This window comes from Hemitrygon akajei, chromosome 21, assembly GCF_048418815.1.
Source record: "Hemitrygon akajei chromosome 21, sHemAka1.3, whole genome shotgun sequence".
Classification (NCBI taxonomy): Eukaryota; Metazoa; Chordata; class Chondrichthyes; order Myliobatiformes; family Dasyatidae; genus Hemitrygon; species Hemitrygon akajei.
Genome location: NC_133144.1, coordinates 5,214,211 through 5,236,440, shown reverse-complemented (window position 1 = coordinate 5,236,440; position 22,230 = coordinate 5,214,211). Strand labels below are relative to the sequence as shown.

General features: G+C 42.7%; 1 protein-coding gene across 3 annotated transcripts in view; it reads left to right on the top strand.

Moving 5' to 3' along the window:
• The window catches only part of otud7a (OTU deubiquitinase 7A), a 317,398-nt gene that overhangs the window by 12,670 nt on the left and 282,498 nt on the right, over positions 1-22,230 (top strand). The window contains exon 2 of one of the 3 annotated variants that reach the window (XM_073024743.1): positions 20,057-20,194. The exons of the other annotated variants lie outside the window; for them this stretch is intronic. The gene's annotated coding sequence lies outside the window, so the exon portion shown is untranslated. The remainder of the gene's footprint in view (positions 1-20,056; positions 20,195-22,230) is intronic. 3 annotated transcript variants of the gene reach the window in all.

Sequence of the window (22,230 nt, the reverse complement as noted above, 5' to 3'; positions counted from 1 at the left end):
ACAGCACACTCATGTAATATGAATACAGTTTATACAATTGCTGTTTAATGGCCGTCCCTAATTGACTTTCATAAAAGTGGCTGTGGCAATTCTAGAAAGCTAATTAATATAGTGCTTAAGTAACTAGACTAACAGTTTAGACTACAAGCTACAGTAGTAAAATTAGACCATTTAGCCCATCGAATCTGCTGCACCATTTCATCATGGCTGATCCTAATCTTCAGCTCTAATCTCCTGCCTTCTCCCCATATCCCATCATGCCCTGACTGATCAAGAACCTATCAACCTCTGCCTTCAATATACCTAATGACTTGACCTCCACAGTTGCCTTTGGCAACAAATTCCGCAGATTCACCACTCTCTGGCTAAAGAGATTTCTCCTCATCTCTGTTTTGAAGGATGCCTCTCTATTCTGAGGCTGTGTCCTCTGATCTTAGACTCCCCTACCATAGGAGGCATCCTATCCACATCCACTCTATCAAGGCCTTTCAACTTTTGATAGGTTTCAATTAGGTTATCCCTCATTCTTCTGAATTTTAGTGTGTGGAGGCCCAGAGCCATCAAGCGCTCTTCATATGCTTTTCAGTCTGGAATCATTTTTGTGAACCTGCTTTAAACCCTTTCCTATGTCAGCACATTCTTTTTAAGATAAGAGGCCCAAGTTGCTCACAAAACTCCCAAGTGAGGCCTCACCAGTGCTTTATAAAACCTCAACATGACATCCTTGCTTTTGTATTCTGGTCCTCTTGAAATTAACGCTATCATCACATTTGCCTTCCTCACCACTAATTCAGCCTGCGAATTAACCCTTGAGCTTCCTGCACAAGGACTCGTAAGTTCCTTTGTACCTCAGATTTTTGAATTTTCTCTCCATTTAGAAAAATAGTCTACCCTTTTATTTCTTCTACCAAAGTGCATGACCATATACTTCCCGACACAGTATTCCATCTGCCACTTCTTTACCATTTTCTTAATGTGTCTAAGGCCTTCTGTAGCCTCTCTACTTACTCAAAATGACCTGCCCTCCAAGTATCTTTGTATTATCTACAAACTTTGCAACGAAGCCATCAATTCTGTCATCCAAGTCATTGACATATAGCGTAAAAAGAATTGGTCCGAGCACAGACCCCTGTGGAACACTACTAGTCACTGGCAGCCAACCAGTAAAAGCTCCCTTTATTTCCACTATTTGCCTTCTGGCAATCAGCCACTGCTTTATTCATGCTAGACCCTTAACCCTCTTAACTTGTTAAGGAGCTTCATGTATGGTGCCTTGTCAAAGGCCTGAATAACTGATTCAGTGACATTTCAGATTTCACCATGGCAACAGGTGAATCTAAATTTTCTTTTATTCTCATAAAGTAAAGGTAACCATGAACAGTTGAATTACCCATCTGGTTGATGTGCTTTTGAAAAAGAATCTATTGCCAGAAGAAAATAGCAGGTATGGATAAACTCTAGGGAGATTTGAGGAATATAATTGTATAGGAGAAAACTTGAAGAAAAACATGAATTTGGGGGCATAAAAGGCCATGAAATATCCTTGATAACTTGGGCTACATCCACACTAGACCGGATAATTTTGAAAACACCGGTTTCGGGTAAAAACGATAGGCGTCCACACTATGCATTTAAAAAAATATCTCTGTCCACATTGAAGCGGATATTTCGGCGAATCTCCTCCTACTGCGCATGCGCAGGACACATCTACAGAAAACAAGTGACACGTTTGGTGTCAAATCTCGCCGTGAAAGATGGTGCTTGTTTGTTCAGTTACAGACTAGAAAAACTTAAACGACGGGCAGCTGTTGGCTCTCGCGCAGGAGGACGTAAAAGTAAAAAAGACAAATACTGAAGTGTATGGAGGCAACCGACAGGGAGTTCACGGACTGTATGACCCGGTTGATGACGAACATTGAAAAACTGACTAACTCTGTTGCATTAATAAAGCACCTTGTTAAATGTGTAAAACATGTCTGCATCAGTATTATCTTGTATTTCCATACTATGTTACATTAGGCTGTTACACATCTATTGTCAGAGAAGTACTTGCATAAATAGATTCATACAAGCAAGGACAGAAAACAGGGCAAAGTGAGTATACTTATTTATTCAGTAAGTTATGGGTCAAAGTATTTGGTGAGTACATTTCTAACTCTTCTGGCTTCAGTCTCGTTGCCGTCTGTTCTGAAATTGTTAGGTTGTGTGGGGGTTGCATTCAAGAAAACAATGAAATGCCGTACTGCCGCCACCATCTGTTCTGGCATGTCATGTCAGCGTTTCTAGATATCTCTGGTTACCCCATCCACACTACTCTGCCCAGGCAGTGTTTTCAAATTTACACACTCTGGAGGGTGTTTAAGAAAAGCTCCGTTTTTGGGGGAGGAAACGCCATTTCAGTGTGAACAAAGGGTCAAAACGAAGAGAAAAAGCTTCAGTTATGGATTTATCCAGTCTAGTGTGGATGTTGCAATAACGGCTTTCAGTTAACTGGGCCATTGGTTAATTGCAGCAGCCAATTAATTGGGACAACTCTTAAAGAATAAAAACCTAATGGAGAAAATAGTCAGGATTCCCTTTGTTTATTTGAGACACTTTGCCACTTGTTTGGCACAAGAGGTTACTGCTGAACAGTGTCAAACTAGTGTCAGTCCTGTGCCGTCATGTGCTGTTAGACACCACACTGTACATCATACAGTTTTTAAATAGCATTAGTTACATGTGTTTATGTTCAAAAAGCAATGATTTTTGTCACTGTATTTAAAGTATAATGGTAGGTGGTAATTTGAATCTGAATCCGAATTGAATATCATCTTCTCCAGTGTTAACTGGGGTTACTTTAGTGTGAAAAGCGTAGAGAGGGTGAAATTTTTGAAGTGATTTCAGCGAGAGCTGAACGAGTGTATGGATAGCCCTACTAAAGAAGGGCAGTGTTTAGGGAATGTAGCTGGGCAAGTGCAGTAGATTTTGGAGATGGGGATGATATTTGTGTTAATCTGGTAGTTTTTAGAAATGTGCACAAATTAAGGTCCAGAATTGGGGAAGGTCCAATTGCTAAATCACAAGACAGAACTTGGGAAAAGGAGAAATAATAGGGCCAATATGTTCATTTAAGTATGAAGAACAAAAGTGTCAAGTCCACGTAAACTTAGATATCAAGGGGTGAATTAGTGACATGGGAAGAATTGAAGAAAGTGAAGGGGGTACATTGAAAAAGAAATCACGAGGGCAAAGAGGGACACAAAATATCACTGGGAAATATTTCAGGAAAATTGCAAAGCATTCTACAAGTGTATAGAAGTAAGCAGGAAAGGAGTGGGTCCATTAGATACCAGAACGAGAGAACACAGGAGAAGTTTTGAGTGAATAATAATCAGTATTCACTAAGAGGAAGGAACCATGGAATTCTAGAACATGTTTTCTTAAAAATGAGGACTAATTAGATTTATTACTGGTTTAAAGATAGATAAATTGATGAGATATATCCCGGGTTGCTTTAGGATGCAAAGGAGGAGATTGGTGGGGCTTACCAAAGACATTTAAATCTTCACTGACTACAGAGGTGTTAGATGACTGGAGGGCAGGAAAACGGGCCTTTTCTTTTCAGAAGAGCAGCAGGAATAAACTGGGAATTACAGGCCTGTGAGGATAGCATCAGTTATTGGAATAATTATTAAAACTAAATATTATTGATGTGGGCAGTGTAGTTTACATGGAATTCAGTAAGAGCTTTGGCATGGTTTAAAAGGATAGAATCCAGGAATCTAGGGCAATTTGGGAATTGGGATTCAAAATCAGATAGGCAGTAGAAGGCAAGAGATGATGGTGAGGGTTGCTTAGCTATTGGACACCTAATAATAATGATGTACCACAGAGAACTGTATTAAAACCTTTCATGTATAGATTAATACATGGTGGGCTTCACAGCTGAACAAGTGAGAAGACAGCTGGAACGTCTCCACCCAAGCAAGGCTGCCGGCCCGGATAGTGTCTGCCCCAGAGTGCTCAAAGCCTGTGCCCCCCAGCTATGTGGGGTACTTCACCATGTCTTCAACCTGAGCCTGAGTCTCCTGAGGGTTCCTGTGATGCGGAAGATGTCCTGCCTCGTCCCTGTGCCGAAGACTGAGCCCCAGTGGCTCCAATGACTATAGACCAGTAGCATTGACCTCCTACATCATGAAGACCCTGGAGAGACTTGTTCTGGAGCAGCTCCTATGGTTCGGCCACACTTAGACCCCCTCCAGTTCGCCTACCAGCACCGACTAGGAGTTGAAGATGCCATCGTTGAGGAAGCTGATAATTTGGGACTGAGCTAAAGACTGTCTATTAGTAATGTCTTGTGTCAGACATATGAGCAATGTAACCAGCCTAACAGATGATTAAATAATTAGGGATTTAGTGCTTGTGTTGGCCTGGAGTATATTAGTTTTCATATCCTTTCAAAGAATTTGAAAGATTTTCTGGAGTAAAAAATTGTGGTGGTTTTTTTCATACTTTTAGAAGCAGTTCATGTCTCAGAAAGAGAAAGAGGACTGGGATCTCAGTTGCCAGGTAGGCCAAGAATTTTGAATCAAGTTTGATCTGATTTCAAATGCAGTGGTAAATTTTATCATTGGGCAATTGAGTCAATAACAATGCCTTTTGATGATGTGGTTCTTGACATCTAAGAAGTGGTCCATGTTTTCCAGAATTTTGCTGGGAACTTTTACTCGTGGAACCTCCTGTTAGTTCTGAAAATTAACACCATTCCCATTGAAGAAAGAGTGGGGGCACTGAAGAAGCCTTGTTTACACCAGATTTACACTGATATCTGTTCTGTAGTACATGCAGAATGGTTGGAAAGGAGGCAGGAAACTCAGCAAATGCAACTAAGGCCTGACCAATGTTCTGTACAAATGTAACATGACATCCCAACTTCTATACTTAATGCCTTGGCCTGTGATAGTCAAGCATGTGAATGCCTCCACATTGCTCTGTATAATTATGTTACTGTTTTCAGGGAATTGTGAGCCTTCATGCCCAGGTCCTTGTCATTGACATCTGAAATAGTTATGTTTGTACATTTTAGGAACAGGTGAAGTAGTGTCTGTGGGTTTTCAGAATAAAATAAAATGGGAGAAGTTTTATATAATTCTAATCTGTTGTTTAAGGTGGAGGTGCCTTAAGTTAAGCTATGATTGAAGTTAAAATATCAACTGATGCTGACCTAATTTTTTACCATTTGTAAAAGGAAATATTTCTTCTGATGTCAAAGCGAGCTCTGAATAGAAATCTATGGCAATATACTCTTAAGTCTGTAACAACAAACTTTCCTCATTAATGATAAATTTATTTCTATAACACCTTTCATACATTGAGCTGACTCAAAGTGCTTTATGTAGATTGTAAAGATAAATTAATATAGTAGTAAACGTACTTGACAAAACTAAAAATCATAAAGACAAACATTATGTAGAATATGATGTAATTGAATATACCAAATTGTATAAATGTAACATCAACAGGTATTAAGTAGCCCTATAATTAGGCCAAATTAAAGAAGTTTTTTTGAAATGTACTAGTACTAACCTGGCATATCTCAGTCAGTTGAGTATTCCAGATTTTTGATGCATAAGAGCAAAAGGCCGCATCACCAGTTGTCTCTAGGAACACTCAGCAAACCAGTATTTGCAGATATAAGATTACAATTAGGGGATAGATACACTCAAAAATATATGGAAGAGCTATATTATTCAGAGCCTTGTAAACAATTAAGAGTATCTTAAAATTGTTCCTGAAGGGCACAGGCAGACAGTATAAAAAAGCTCAGATTTTCTTTTTTTGTTAAAGATTATTGCTGCCTCATCTTGAACAAGCTACTGTATGTCTATCTTGGGCAGTCCTGAAAAGAGTTCATTACAGTAGGCTAATCGACTAAAATCAAAAACGTGTATCAATTTTTCTCCATCTTGAAATTGAACTCTTGCAATGTTCCTTAAATAAAAGAACACCAACTTAGTAATATGGTTAATATATGATCTGAAATTTAGCTGAGTCAATAACAATGCCCAAGTTCTTTACTCCTGGCTTGATCTGTAAGGCTATGTGATCACGTTTATTTCTTAGATTCCCACTGTTTGTGTTGCTACCAATAACCAAAATTTGTTCTTTCCTTATTTAGTTTAAGGAAATTTGAACTCATCCATTCTGTAATGTTAGTAAGACACTGGACCAGAGGGTTTAAAGCCTTGGTCATCTGGCGTAATAGGCAAATTATGTGTGTCGTCTGCATAGCTGTGGTAATTCACCTTTTGTTTTGAAATAATCTGACCTAATGAGAGCGTGTAGAGTGAGACATCAATAGGCCATGGGTCTGCTGTGGCACACCAAACACAATATTATGGACTTTGAATGCACACTCCTTCCTGTTTTATAAGATTGAAACCAGTTTAAGACAGTACCAGACAGACCTACCCATTGACTCTGGTGGTTTATGAGAATGTTGTGTCTATGGTATCAAATGCTGCACTCAAATCAGTATGAAACAGTATGTTATCTGTGTCGGCATTAAGCTGTAAATCATTAACTACTTTAAGCAATGCCGTTTCTGTACTATGATTTGATCTAAAACCTGACTGGTAGTTATCAAGAATAGGATTTTTATTGAAGTAATCACTTAATTGTTGAAAACCTACCTTTTCTAAAATTTTACTTGGAGCAAGTTGAAAATAGGTCTGAAATTGTCCAAAACACACAGTCTAGATTATTTTTCTTAAGCAGGGGTTTAACTACTGTAGTTTTTGAGGAGTCCAGAAAAATATCCGAAACTAGAGAGGAATTAACTTTGTTGGATACGCTGTTGTGTGTCAGAAACTTCTTTCAAAAAGCCTGTGGGATAAGGACCAAGAACACAAGTGAGTAATTATTAAGTGAGTAATTTAGCTGAGTAATTATTTCTCAAACATCTGGTAACCTTGATTTAGTAAAGGAGTTTAGTTCACAGTGTTGAGCTTGTTGAGGTTCAACAAGATTTATTATTGAGGTCTGCATATATTACATATTTTGTAAAAAAAAACATGCAGCAAAATTCATTTTTTGCCTCAGATTCTCTCAACAGCCATATCAGTGGGTGATCAATAGATGAAAACAATATTCTTGGATTACCTGCACTGTCATTAATAGCTTCAGAAAAGTATGACCGTCTCTCAAGATGAACTGTTGTGTTATATTTAGTTATGAACCCACAAGATTTCAGAATTTAGACTGCTTGAGTTTTCCATGATTTTACATTACTGTTTATGGTCACTGTACCTTGGATTTTGACTGCACAAACTATCTTAATTTCTTGTGTTGATTTTCTTTCTTTGCAAACCTGAAAGATGCAGTTGTCCACATTCATTTCCTCGACTGGCTCAGTGGCTCATTGAATGGTTTATTTTGTTGTAAATGTCAATGGATGAAAAGTTAGCTGGACTGTGGCTAGGTTAAATTTAGAGTAATGTCTACTTGCTGAAGTTTTCTTGTAACTGGATATATAAGTGTCCTTGCTACTGGCTTACCGAGGATATTTTTGTGTCAAATGTTTGCTATTCTGAGTAAGATTATGTTGCTAATATGGTATTAGACAACTGGGTTAAGATGTTCCAATGATTTTTTTTAGTTTGTTTTGCATCTACAAGTGTACTAGATGAGGGCTTGAATCCAGATGGTCCATTTAATTTTTGCATAATGCATCCAGCAGAAAGACAATGTTGTAGCGGTGTGCTACACACAGCGCTGGAATAACGACACGCAGATGGTGATTTGCAGTTGCATAAAAGATTTATTCAAACTTCGCGGCCTCGCTTTTAAGCCGTCCCGTTTCCGTCCTCCCCGGGTGGGAATACTATATGGGGCGCATATTCACAGTCCCTTCCCGCGCACGGGCTTTTCCCCTTGCTGGTGAAGAAGGCCTGGCGCCCTTTTTGGGGCCGGCCTCTCTGCCGGCGCGCGCCATTTTGTGAGCCGGTTTGAGTGCGCTGGAAAGTGGGTCACCACATAACCCCCCTCCAGAACCGGCGATATACCCCCCAATGTCCACAGTCTGAGTTGGCCTCTGTTTGGGAGGTCTGCCTCTGCGCTGCGGTGCCTGAGCTCCAACCGGCTGCGCCAAGTCCACATGGGCTGGTTTGAGTTGGTCCACTGTGAAAACCTCCTCTTTCCCCCCCAATGTCCAGCACGAACGTGGACCTGTTGTTCCTGATCACTTTAAACGGCCCCTCGTACGTTCGCTGCAGCGGTGCCCAATGTCTGCCCCGTCGTACAAAAACAAACTTGCAGTGCTGCAGGTCTTTGGGTACGCAGGTCGGACTCTGTCCGTGCTGTGAAGTGGGTATGGGGGCCAGGTTACCGAGCCTTTCATGTAGTCTGTCCAGGACTGCTGCGGGTTCTTCCTCTTGCCCCCTTGGGGCTGGTATGAACTCTCCTGGGACGACCAGGGGAGCTCCGTACACCAACTCGGCCAACAAGGTGTGGAGATCCTCTTTGAGCGCCGTGCGGATTCCGAGCAGGACCCAGGGAAGTTCGTCCGCACAGTTAGGCCCTTTCAGGTGGGCCATGAGAGCCGACTTCAGGTGACAGTGGAAACACTCCACTAGTCTGTTCGATTGTGGGTGGTAGGCAGTTGTGTGGTGTAGCTGTGTTCCCAAAAGGCTGGCCATAGCTGACCACAGGCTGGAGGTGAACTGGGTGCCTCTGTTGGAGGTAATGTGGGCCGGTACACCAAAGCGAGATACCCAGGTTGCAATCAGTGCTCCGGTGCAGGATTCGGAGGTGGTGTCGGTGAACGGGACTGCCTCTGGCCATCTTGTGAATCGGTCTACGATAGTTAGGAGGTACTGCTCCTCGCGACACTGGCAGGGGCCCTACATTATCTACATGAATGTGGTCAAAACGCCGGTGGGTGGGGTGGAACTGCTGCAGCAGGGCTTTGGTGTGCCGCTGCACCTTGGCTATTTGGCACTGCATGCACTTTTTGGCCCATTCACTGACCTGCTTGCGGAGTCTGTGCCAAACGAACCTGTTGGAGACCATCCAGACGGTTGTACCGATAGAGGGGTGCGCTAAGTTGTGAATAGAGTTGAAAACTTGCCGCCGCCAGGCTGCCAGGACAATGGGGCAAGGTAGCTACGTCACACAGTAGGGTCCTCTCACCTGGGCCAATGGGGAAGTCTTGGAGCTGCAAACCGGAGACTGCAGTCCTGTAACTAGGGATCTCATCGTCTGCCTGCTGCGCCTCCACCAGCACTGCATAGTCCACCCCCTGGGACAGAGCCTGGATGGTAGGTCTGGATAGTGCGTCCACCATGACATTGTCCTTCCCCGAGACATGCTGGATGTCCGTAGTGTATTCGGAGATGTAGGACAGATGTCGCTGCTGGTGGGACGACCAGGGATCGGACGCCTTTGTGAACGCAAAGGTAAGTGGTTTGTGGTCCGTGAACGCGGTGAAGAAGTACCTTCTAAGAAGTACCTGAAATGCTGGATTGCCAGATATAGTGCCAACAGCTCCCGGTCGAAAGCACTGTATTTGAGTTTGGGTGGTCGTAGGTGTTTGCTGAAGAACGCCAGGGGTTGCCAGCGACCCTGGATGAGTTGTTCTAGCGCTCCACTGACTGCTGTGTTGGATGTGTCCACTGTGAGGGCGGTAGGGACGTCTGTTCTGGGGTGTACTAGCATCGCGGCGTTTGCCAAGGCTTCTTTGGTTTTAACGAAAGCGGCTGCGGCCTCTTCGTCCCAGGTAATGTCCTTGCCCTTACCCGACATCAGGGTGAACAGGGGGTGCATGATTCGGGCTGCTGAGGGGAGGAAACGGTGGTAGAAATTCACCGTACCCACAAATTCCTGCAGGCCTTTGAGGGGAAGTGGCAGACCGCGTCTACCTTGGTGGGCAGAGGGGTTACCCTGTCTTTAGTAATTCTGTGGCCCAGGAAGTCGATGGTGTCGAGTCCGAACTGGCATTTGGCCGGGTTGATTGTTAGGCCGTATTCAGTCAGTCGGGAGTAGAGTTGATGGAGGTGGGACTCCTGACGACTACTGCTGGCTATGAGGATGTCGTCCAAATAGATGAATGCAAAGAGCAAACACGAGGAAATCTGCAGATGCTGGAAATTCAAACAACAACACACACAAAATGCTGGTAGAACACAGCAGGCTAGGCAGCATCTATAGGGAGAAGCACTGTCGACGTTTCGGGCCAAGACCCTTTGTCAGGACCGAGATGAATGCAAAGTCCAGGTCGTGACCCACCGCGTCCATGAGCCGCTGGAATGTCTGTGTGGCATTCTTTAGGCCGAACGGCATTCGGAGGAATTCGAAAAGGCCGAACGGAGTGATGAGTTCTGTTTTGGGGATGTCGTCTGAATGCATCGGGATTTGATGGTATCCCCGGACGAGGTCTACCTTGGAAAAGATCCTTGCGTCGTGCAGGTTTGCTGCAAAGTCCTGAATGTACGGCACAGGGTAGTGGTCCAGTGTTGTAGCCTCGTTCAGTCTGCAGTAGTTGCCGCATGGTCTCCAGCCCCCTGTTGCTTTGGGCACCATGTGCAGGGGGGAGGCCCATGGGCTGTCGGACTGCTGTATGATCCCCAATTCCTCCATCCTCTTGAACTCCTCCTTCGCCAGTCGGAGCTTGTCCGGGGGAAGCCTTCGAGCACGGGCGTGGAGGGGTAATCCCTGGGTCGGGATGTGGTGTTGTACTCCGTGTCTGGGCATGGCTGCTGTGAACTGTGGTGCCAGAACTGATGGGAAGTCCGCCAGGACTCTGATGAAGTCGTTGTCAGACAGCGTGATGGAGTCCAGGTGTGGGGCTGGCAACTTGGCTTCACCCAGGGAGAAAGTTTGAAAAGTCCTGGCGTGGACTAGTCTTTTCCCTTGCAGGTCGACCAGCAGGCTGTGAGCTTGCAAAAAATCCGTCCCCAGGAGTAGTAGGGCCACAGCGGCCAGTGTGAAGTCCCACATGAACCAGCTGGAGCCGAACTGTAGCCGCACCATACGGGTGCCATAGGTCCGTATTGTGCTGCCATTTGCGGCCCTCAGGGTGGGTCCCAGTTCTCTGTTGCGGGTGTCGTAACTTGTCGGAGGTAAGACGCTGATCTCGGCTCCGGTGTCGACCAAAAAGCGGCGTCCCGACTGTTTGTCCCAGACATACAGGAGGCTATCCTGATGGCCAGCCGCCGTAGCCATCAGCGGCGGCTGGCCCTGGCATTTCCCGGGAAGTTGCAGGGCGGGCTACAACGGCAGGCTTCTGTGCCCCACTGCTGGTGGTAGAAGCACCATTGTTCGTTGGCCTCCGCACTCTTGCCTCTGGGTTTTGTGGGCTCTGCTGCCAGGCCTGGTCTGGTCTGTTGGGCGCGTGGCTTGGTGATCTGTGCGACGGACGCCCCACTCTCCTTCTTGGCTTTCCACAGCACAACTGCCTGGGCCGCCACCTTCTGGGGGTCGCTGAAATCTGCGTTGGACAGCAGCAGGCGTATGTCCTCGGACAACCGCTCTAGGAACGCCTGCTCAAACATGAGGTAGGGCTTGTGTCCTTCAGCCAGGGCCAGCATCTCGTTCATTAATGCCGACGGCAGCCTGTCTCCCAAACCATCCAGGTGCAGTAAGAGGGCAGCTCGCTCGCGCCGTGAGAGTCCAAAAGTCCTTATGAGCAGGGCTTTGAATGCTGTGTATTTGCCATCCTCCGGGGGCAACTGTATGAACTCCTCAACCTGGGCGGCTGTCTCCTGGTCGAGGGAGCTCACCACGTAGTAGTAACGTGTGGAATCTGAGGTTATCTGCCGAATGTGGAATTGGGCTTCTGCTTATTGGAATCATAGGTGAGGTCGCAGCGTCCAGAAGCTTGGCAGTTTTAACAAAACCGCATGAACAGATGCGGCGTCGTTCATCTTCGGTCCAAATATCATTTGGGCCGTCGGGGTCACCAATTGTAGCGGTGTGCTACACACAATGCTGGAATGACGACACACAGAAGGTGAGTTGCAGTTGCGTAAAAGATTTATTCAAACTTCGCAGTCTTGCTTTTAAGCCTTCCCGTTTTCGCCCTCCCCGGGCTGAATGCTGTAGGGGACGCATATTCACAGTCCCTTCCCGTGCGCGGGCTTTTCCCCTTGCTGGTGAAGAAGGCCTGGCGTCCTTTTTGGGGCTGAACTCTCTGCCGACGCGCGCCATTTTGTGAGCCGGTTTGAGTGTGCTGGAGAGTGGGTCACCACAATTATATAAATAATAAGGGGTATTCATTGAAGACCTCACCTGCACCCTGAGGCTCCACACACACACATTGATTCTTATTGGATGGCAACGTTGAGGGGATTATTGTTCTACTCCTATTGCATTTGTGTTCTTGTGTTGACTTTATTTAGGAAGCCTGTAACACATCCCAGAATGTAATTGTTCTCTCTTTACTCCAAAGCACTACCCATGTGATCTCATTTAAAAGGTCTTCTAGAATTTTCTCCCTAATGACCACAGCAGTGGAATCCTTGATCAATATTACTATGCCACCTCTTCACACTGCTCCCCATCACATTCAAAGATTCTACACGTGTTGTGTTCGGTTGCCAGTCCTTTCCTTCTTTTGGCCATATTAATTAGTGAGATTTGTTCCACTTCCATGCTGCCTTGTGCTCATTCCACTAGTTGGGGTGGGGGTGGGGTGGGGTGGGGAGAGAGAGGTGTTAATTCCAAATCCTGCTCCAAGCATTTTGTCAAGAGGATGACTCCAGTGAAGTTAATCTTGTCTGCTTCCTCCTGCTTGCCAAGAGTATTGCATCAATTCTAACCTTGGTGTTAGAAGTCACCAGAGAGAATCAGTTAACTTCTGTGTAAGGTGTGGGCTAGGGTTTTCTCAACTCGGAAGTAGAAATCCTCCTTATCCTCTCTATTGGTTCCAGATTTTAAAAGCCTGTGAGATCAGGAAGGAGGAGGAAGAACAGAAGAGTTGTGGTGGAAAGTTCTGATGAAAAGTCCGGGAACCTCCTGAGTGTTCAAATTTTGAAGTAAATTTATTATCTAAATATATGTTGCCTATATGTTGCCATATACAATCTTGTGGGCAATTACAGTAAATACAAGAAACACAATAGAATTAATGAAGAGCGCTGTAAAGAGGGCAGACAACAACCATTGTGCAAAAATAAATACAAACTGTGCAAATACAAAAAGAGAGAAAATACTAGTAATAATAAACAAATATCAACAACACGAAATGAGTTCTTGCATGAGTTCTGTTCAGTGATGGGGTAAGTGAGGTTGAGTGAAGTTATCTCTCGGTTAAAAGTCTGATGGTTGAGCGGTAATAACTGTTCCAGAACCTGGTGATGCAGATTCTGAAGCTCCTGTACCACCTTTCCTCATGGTAGCAGTGCAGAGAGAGCATGACCAATACAGTGGAGATTGTTTAGTGGATGCTGCTTTCATTCTTCATGTAGATGTACTCAATAGTAGAGAGGACAAGATCCATGATGGAGCTGGCCGTATCCTCTAATTTTTGTAGGCTTTTCCATCCAAGGGCATTGGTGTTTCCATGACAGGCCATGTTGTAACCATTCCACCACACACTTATAGAAATTTGTCAAAGTTTTAGATTAAAAAGCTCATCTTTGGCAAACCTTTAAGAAAGTAATTCTGCTGTGCTCACTTGCATGCTGGACCCAAGACAGATCCTCTGAAATGATAGTACCAAGGAATTTAAAGTTGCTGACCCTCTCCACCTCTCATTCCCTGAGGAGGACTGGCTCACAGACCTCTGGTTTCCCCCTCCTGAAATCAATCATCTCCTTTGAATTCCTGTCCTTGTGTGAGGGGTTATTGTTCTGGCAACGCTGAGCCAGATTTTCAGTCTCCCTCTTATGTGCTGATCTGTCATCACATTGATTGGGCCAATGCCAGTGGTCATAGTCATAGAACACTATGGCACAGAAACAGCTGCTTTGGTCCATCTAGTCTGTGGCAAACCATTAATCTGCTAAGTCCCGTTGACCATAGACCTCCATATCTCTCTCATCCATCTTACCTATCCAAATTTCCAGGACTTGCACTGGCAGCTTGTTCCACACTCTTACCACCCTCCAAGTGAAGAAGTTTTCCCTCATGTTGCCCTTAAAATTTAAAATTAAACCTTTACCTCTGTTGTAGTCTCTTCCAGCTTCAGTGGGAAAAGCATGTTTGTATTTACCCTATCTTCCGGTCAAGATGCCAAACAATGATTCCTCAGGCAACATCTTCCAGATAGTCAATTATTTTAATTTTTCTACAACTACTTATTATTTCTATTTTAATTGTGATTTGGAAACTGTTGGAGCCTGTGACTCACAGTTTGGATTTCGATTGAGATCTAGCATTCTGTTGTCCCCAAGAAAATCCAAGAAAGGACTGCAAGCATGAGGTGCCTCAAGGATATGACCAATAATGGGACATGAGTCCATGATTGACTCCATTTCTTGCCGATCAATGCATCGAAGAAGACTTAAGCATCGAAGCGAATGCAGAGGAGCCCACGGGTCAGCAGTTGCTCCCCACGATGCTGAGGGAGGGTTTTTTCTAAATTCTGAGTTTGATGTGATTATTGGTGTGGACTGTAGTTTATATTGGTCTTCTTCAGTCTTCTGTGTTTTCTTTCTTGTTGCTGATTTGGCAGGTTGGGGGTTTGAAGCTTAGTCCTTGTGGTCAGTATATTATTTTTTGTGTGAGGGAGGGTTTGAAGATTTAGGGTCTGATGTTCTTGGTGTTTTTCTATGTGGGGTATCTTTTTTTTTGTGTGTGAGACAGGGGTTTGGTGATTTGATGTTATTGTTTCTCTTTTGCCTGGGAGGGGTTTGGGGTTTGATATTCTAGCTGCTGTTTTCTGGGTGGGTGATCTGTTAGTTTTTGTCCGAGGGAGGGATTGGGGGAGTTTGGGGTTTGCCAGTTGTTTCTTTTTCATGTGGGGTGGAGGGAGGGGTGATGTCATTGAATGAAAAGACTTGCATGGTTTTTCTGTATTTCATGGCTATCAGGAAAAGCTGAATCTCAGAGCTGTATTCCGCATACAAACTTTGATAATAAAATGAATCTTTGAAACTTCGATAATCTTGTATACCTCGATCAAATCTTCCCTCACTCTTTTGCATTCCAGGGAAGAAAGACCAAACTTATTAAACTTTCCTTATAACTCAGATCCTCAAGTTCCAACAACATTCTTGTGAAACCCCTTTATTCCTGTGCGTCTCTAGAAATGAGGCTTGTTAGCCCCTCACAGCCACTGGATTCTGCAGTGAGAAACCCACCTTTCTCCAGCTTCATACATTTAAAGTGTATACAACTTTGGTCCCGCCAAATCCGTGAGATTGGGATGTTTCACCCACCCAAGCCACGGTTTGTGTGAATGCTGTGTGATTTACTGTCAGTCAGCATGAAATAACAGATTGCACACTGCATACAATTATAAAGAAATATGTTTGTGAATGTTAACCAACAAGTTAGTAAAGAAAAGAAAGGTGGGGGGGGGGGGGAACAAAAAGGCTCATTATAATTAAACAGTCAAGTGTGCACAGGTTGGAGCTCAAATCTTCCAAAAGACATATTCATCGATTCTTGGTAGACCTCCATGCCTGGGCTCCATTGAATCGCGTTTCCCCATTTCATCGAATCCTATGACCAGTTCTCTCCAGTGTTTTCTCTCTTTCATCTCCTGCCAAACAAAAGACAAAGAACTACCACTGGTGTCAGCCATCAAACTGCACCCCCAGCCCCCCCCCCCCCCCCCCCCACGTTCCAGTCTCTTGATTGGATGGCCCACATTCCTAAGCATCCCTTATCTCCAACAGTAACGCAAACATTGCTACATTGCTTCTTCAGAAAGACCATTACATGAAATGCATTACAACATTAGCAGTAAAACCTTTATCAGGGTGTTACACTCTACCCCCCCACCAAAATAGTCATATCCTCATGACTTGAAATAACTCATCATTCCCTCAATAATAACAGCTTTCAAAGGAATTTTGTGATGTCAGAACAAGTAAGTGGCAGTGACGTATCTCAGATGTGGAATCGGTGCAATGCTCTGTTCTCCTGATGTGACATAGGCCAGACTTTCTGGGGGTTTCTTGACTCTTGAGACCTCCTTATCCCATCTTCTACTACTTCAGTTTTGGACACTTTCTGGGATCTTTCCTGTCTACATGGAGAGGTCTCTCCCTGTCCATTACTCATGCCTTGTGGCAGCTCAGGTCCCCGTGTCACTTAGCTGAGCTCAGCTTAATTCCCAGTTACTTTAGAGCCCAGTCTCCCTTCATTGTCCAGCCTTAAGCCTGCCTGTCCACTGCTAGTCATCCCCCTGTTTCATCCTTATCAGATCAGGGAGGTTTGGGAATCTCTTCATCAATTATTGGGAGTTTGCATATGGTAGCATATACCATACTCCCATTTCCCCATCCTGAGTCTGTGCCACATTCAGTGGTTAAGTCCCTTCCCTTCCGAGCCTTTCCACTGCTGGTCCTTCTGTTCTCCCATGTTGCCACAGAGTCCTCTTACTATGTGTAGAGTCCATGTGAGGCTCTGGGTCAACATGTACCTCTTGTCCCAGAGTTAGAAGGTGGTTCAGATGGAGAATCTTGATCTATTCCCATCCTCTGCTTTCTCCCAAAAAACTAGTCGGTTTGGCATGTGACTGTCCACTACGTAAGGTGTAGCCACCCAGCGGTTAGCCAACTTGTGCTTCCCTGGTAGCCCCAACTTTATGAGAATTGTCTCCAGGCATCACTGGGAGAACATAATTTTTTGATCATATCTCTTCTTATTTCCTTGATTCTGCTTGTTAGCAAACACATCTACTAGTTCATGAGCCTTTTGCAGTTCCCTCATGTCAGATGCATCCTTTGTGGCATATCTTCCCCACCATTCCCAAAACAAAGGTCAACAGGCAACGTTGCTTCATGCCCAAACATTAAATAATATGGTGAGTATCCAGTAGCTTCTTTCTGTGTACAGTTGTAGCAGTGGACTAGATGTCCAATATACTGACTCCATTTGTTCTTTTTTGCTGATCTCCAGGTTTTGCCTTTTGCTCTTAAATATTTCATAGAACGTAGAATAGTACAGCACATTACAGGCCCTTCGGCCCACAATGTTGTGCCGACCCTTAAACCCTGCCTCCCATATAACCCCCCACCTTAAATTCCTCCATATACCTATCTAGTAGTCTCTTAAATTTCACTGGTGTATCTGCCTCCACCGCTGACTCAGGCAGTGCATTCCATGCGCCAACCACTCTCTGAGTGAAAAACCTTCCTCTAATATCCCCCTTGAACTTCCCTCCCCTTACCTTAAAGTCATGTCCTCTTGTACTGAGCAGTGGTGCCCTGGAGAAGAGGCACTGGCTGTCCACTCTGTCTATTCCTCTTAATATCTTGTACACCTCTATCATGTCTCCTCTCATCCTCCTTCTCTCCAAAAGTAAAGCCCTAGCTCCCTTAATCTCTGATCATAATCCATACTCTCTAAACCAGGCAGCATCCTGGTAAATTTCCTCTGTACCTTTTCCAATGCTTCCACATCCTTCCTATACTGAGGCAACCAGAACTGGACACAGTACTCCAAGTGTGGCCTATCTAGAGTTTTATAGAGCTGCATCATTACATTGCGTCTCTTAAACTCTATCCCTCGACTTATGAAAGCTAACACCCCATAAGCTTTCTTAACTACCCAATCTACCTGTGAGGCAACCTTCAGGGATCTGTGGACATGTACCCCCAGATTCCTCTGCTCCTCCACACTACCAAGTATCTGCAGAAGCCCTTGGGATTCTCATTCATTTTGTTTGTTAGATCAGCCTCCTGTGTTCCTTTTCTTAACCAGGGCCTCTATCTTTACAAAACCAAGGTTTCCTAAACCTGTATTCCTTGCCTTTTATGCTGACAGGAATGTATAAACCTCAAAATTTCACTTTTGAAGGCCTCCCACATACCAAGTACACCTTTGTCAGAAAACAACCTGTCCCCATCCACACTTGCCAGATCCTTTCTGATACCATCAAAATCAGCTTTTCTCCAATTTAGAATCTCAACCTGAGGACCAGATCTGTCCTTTTCCATAATTACCTTGAAACTGGTGACAGTATGATCACGAGATGCAAAGCGTACCCCCCACACAAACTTCTGTCTCATGGCCCTATTTCATAACAGGTGAATTAGAATCACATTCTCTCTAGTCTGTGTTGTATGTACTTTTCTATCCAGCCCTTTTATAGTATGGGAAGCCCAGTCAATATGTGAAAACTTAAAATCACCTGGTATCCCAAACTAATGTTTCTTGCAACAGTCTGCAATTTCTCTAAATCCTGCAGACTGTTGTGTGGTCTATGATATAATCTCATTAAAAAGGTCATACCTTTCTTATTCCTAGAAACTCTCACTAGATAAGTTCTCCAGACTGCCCTGATTGAGCACTGCAGTACATTTTCCCAGAATAGTAATGCCACCCCTCCTCATTTAATCCCTCCTACCCCATCTAAAACCTGGAAAATTGAGCTCCCCGTCCTGCCCCTCCTACAACCAAGTCTCACTAATGGCTACAATACTATAATTCCATGTGTGGGTCCATGCCCTAGCTCATCTGCCTTTCCAATAATACTCCTTGCATTAAAATATATGTAGAAGCATTGAAAACCTACAGCACGATATAGGCCCTTCAGCCCACAAAGCTGTGCTAAACATGTCCTTAACTGAGAAATTACCTGGGGTTACCCATAGCCCTCTGTTTCTCTGAGCTCCATTGTTTACTCCCACCATGCTCAACCTTTCAATTCTTCACCTTGTATTTAGGTTTTTTTTTTCTAATTTATTTTTTATTTAAGTTCATCATCAAACAAACATTTCCATAAGATGTATTTCAGATATGATATCATATAGTCATATATGCCACAAATCTCCACATAATATATATCTGAGGTATATACTTATAGAAAAGAGTGGAAAGAAAGAACAAGCAAAAGGAGAAAATTATGTACAGGTAGGGAGTGATCTTTTTGTTTTACAACATACTCATTGATTTGTGAGGATAAAATCAGGCCTATGAGGTGTTATGTAGTTAAACCATTTTTCCCAGTATGAATCAAATTGTTCCAACTTATGATTAACAGATGCTGTTACCTTTTCCATTTTGTAAATGTCCATTGTAAATTCCATCCATGCATTTAAGGTTGTGCTCTCCTGTGATAAACATGTCCTAGGAAGAGTCTTTTTACCAGCCACCAGCAGTATATTCATTAAATACTTATCTCTTTTCAACCATTCTTGAGGTATATGCCCAAAATATATGGTCTCACTTTCTAAGGGTATTTTACATTTAAAGATGTCTTGTGTATCCCACTCCAATAGTCTTTGATAACGGGGCATTCCCAGAAAACATGATAATGGTTTGCATTTTGATTTCCACAATTTCTCCAGCAAACAGGGAGGTTACTATCTTAATGGGATTTCTGAGAGGGTGTAATAAAATATCTTATCAAGTTTTTCCATCCAAACTCACTCCATTTCTGTGAACTGGTACATTTCCATTGATTCAATTCTTCCTCAGATATAATTATCCCTCCTTCCTTCTCCTATTTTGTTTTGTATGATGTTGAATGTGTTTTAAGATTTGACAAACCCTTAGACACGCTTGAAATGATTCTACTACCGTATCTGAATTATATTATTTTCTAAACAGCTCTATGAAACATGTTCTTGCCTTGGTTACATTTTTTAACCATCCTATTAACATGTTGTCACATCTGTAAATACTGATAAAAGTCTTGATTTTTTAATAATTGTTTCTCTTTATGCATTTCAAAACTGAACTGTATTTCTTCTTTCATTATATTGCAAAGAACTGTTATTCCTTCAGCTGTCCAGTCCTTAAATCTAGCATCCAGTTTATTTGGTGTAAAATCCAAGTCATATGCACACCATTTAACAATTGCAATATCTCCCTCTAGTTTATAATCTTTCATAATAGTTTTCCATATTTTAAGAGTCCATTTCACCCATGGATTATCAATAGTATTTATGTACTTTTATAGGTTGTCGTCAGCCAAAATTGTCTATGGGGATGGAAAGTATGCCCTCCTCAATGTTTTTTCATTGAGAGTCATATGATGGGTTGCACCAACATATCACAGTTCTCAACTGTGCTGCAAAATAATAATCTCTAAGAGAAGGTAAGCCCTATTCCCCCCCCCCCCCACCTTTTCCTTGGCTAATTGCAAAGTTCTGAGACAAACTGTAGGCCTTTTACCTTGCCAAATATATCTTGATAACATTTTGTTCCATTCATTGAATTGATCTTGATTAATCTCTATTGGTAAGGTCTGAAAGAGATGTAACAGGCTGGGCAGTATATTCTTTTTAATAGATTCAATCTTTGAACTGAGACTAAAAAGAGGAATTGGGTTCCATCTTGTCATCTTGTTATATCTTTTTTTTATATATAGGCTGATAGTTGCATTCTGATAATTTTGCCAAATCTTTTGGCATAATGACACCCAAATATTTGAAAGACTCTGTTTGCCATGCCCAGGGATATCTACTTTCATTTTCTCTTGGTGGGCTATAGTTATATGAAAGTAATTAGGTTTTATATGTTGATCTTGTATCCTGATAATTGATCATATTGTTCAAAGAATTGCATCAATTTAGGTAAAGAATATGTTGGTTGCCCTAGATAGATCAAAATGTCATCCGCATAACAGCCCAATTTATGCTCTGTCCCCTTAATATTAATTCCCCTGATATCTTCATTTCGCCTGATGTATTGAGCTGATGGTTCCAGATATAATGTGAAGAGTAGCGGTGACCTTGCACAATCCTGTCTTGTGCCCCTTTCTAGGGTAAAACTATTTGATAAATATCCATTGATTTTAATCCTAGCAGTAGGGTTGTCATATAGTGCCTGTATAGTTTTAATAATTGTGTCATGGAAACCAAATCTATGTAAAACTCTGTAAAGAAAATTATAATTAACCAAATCAAATGCCTTTTCAGCGTCCACGCTTATCACTATTGCTTTGATTTTATTTTTTTTGTATATGATCCATAATGTGAAGTGTCCTTCGTATATTGTCTTGTGTTTGTTGTTGTCGTATAAAACCTGTCTGATCGTTATGTATCGGTAGAAACTCTTCTAATCGTTTCACCATGGTGGAGGTAAATAATCTATAATCTAAGAACGGATATTGGTCTAAATGACCCACATTCCATTTTATCCTTGCCTACTTTCAGTTTAGCTCAGATTATCGCTTCCTTCCAGCTGGGTGGCATTTGTGCCTTTTTTAGAGCCCAGTTCAGTATGGGGAGATACAGGGGAGTAAGACAGGAATTAACTAATTTTTAAATTCTCTGCCATATACCCATCTGATCCCAGTGACTCGCTTAATTTAAACCAACTAATTTCAGCTTTTAGTTCAACTTCAGTTATGTCAGCAGTCATCGTTCTATTTTGTTCTTCCCTTAAAGTGGGTAACTCTAGAGAATTCAGGAAGGTGTCAATTTGGGTTATGCAACCCCTGGAACTTTGGAATATAGAGTTTTGTAAAACATTTCAAAAGTTTCTTGAATTTCACTTAGCTTTTTTTAAAATCATTTTTGTTCTTGGATCCCTAATTCTATGAATTGTATTTTCTGCTATCTTTTTTTTTTTCAGTTTCCATGCCAGTATTTTCATAGACTTAGATCCACTTTCATAATGTCTCTGTTTCAGAAACATGAAATTTTTTCCTGATTCCTTGCGTAGCCAAACTATCAATTTCATTCCTAATTTTTGAAATTTCCTCTAATGTATCCTGTGCCAAATTCAATGTATCCTGTTTTTTTTCTAGTTCCTTCAACCTATTTTGTAATTCCTCTAATGTTTTATTCCTTATTTTTTCTTATAAGAAGATATTGCTATGATTTTTCCTCTTAAAACAGCCTTCAGAGTATCCCATAGAATGGGAGGTGAAAACTCTTGAAAACTAAGGTTCCCAACACTTGTTATCTTTACCTTTTATTCTGACAGGCTTTGTACAGTCAAGATTATGTTTCTGAAGGCCTCCCAATTTCCAAGTACAATTGCCAGAAAACTGGCTATCACAATCTACACTTGCAGGATCATTTCTGATACCATCAGAATTGGCCTTTCTCCAATTTAGAATCTTAACCCACAAACCAGAATCAGAATCAGGTTTATTATCACCGGCATGTGTCATGAAATATGTTA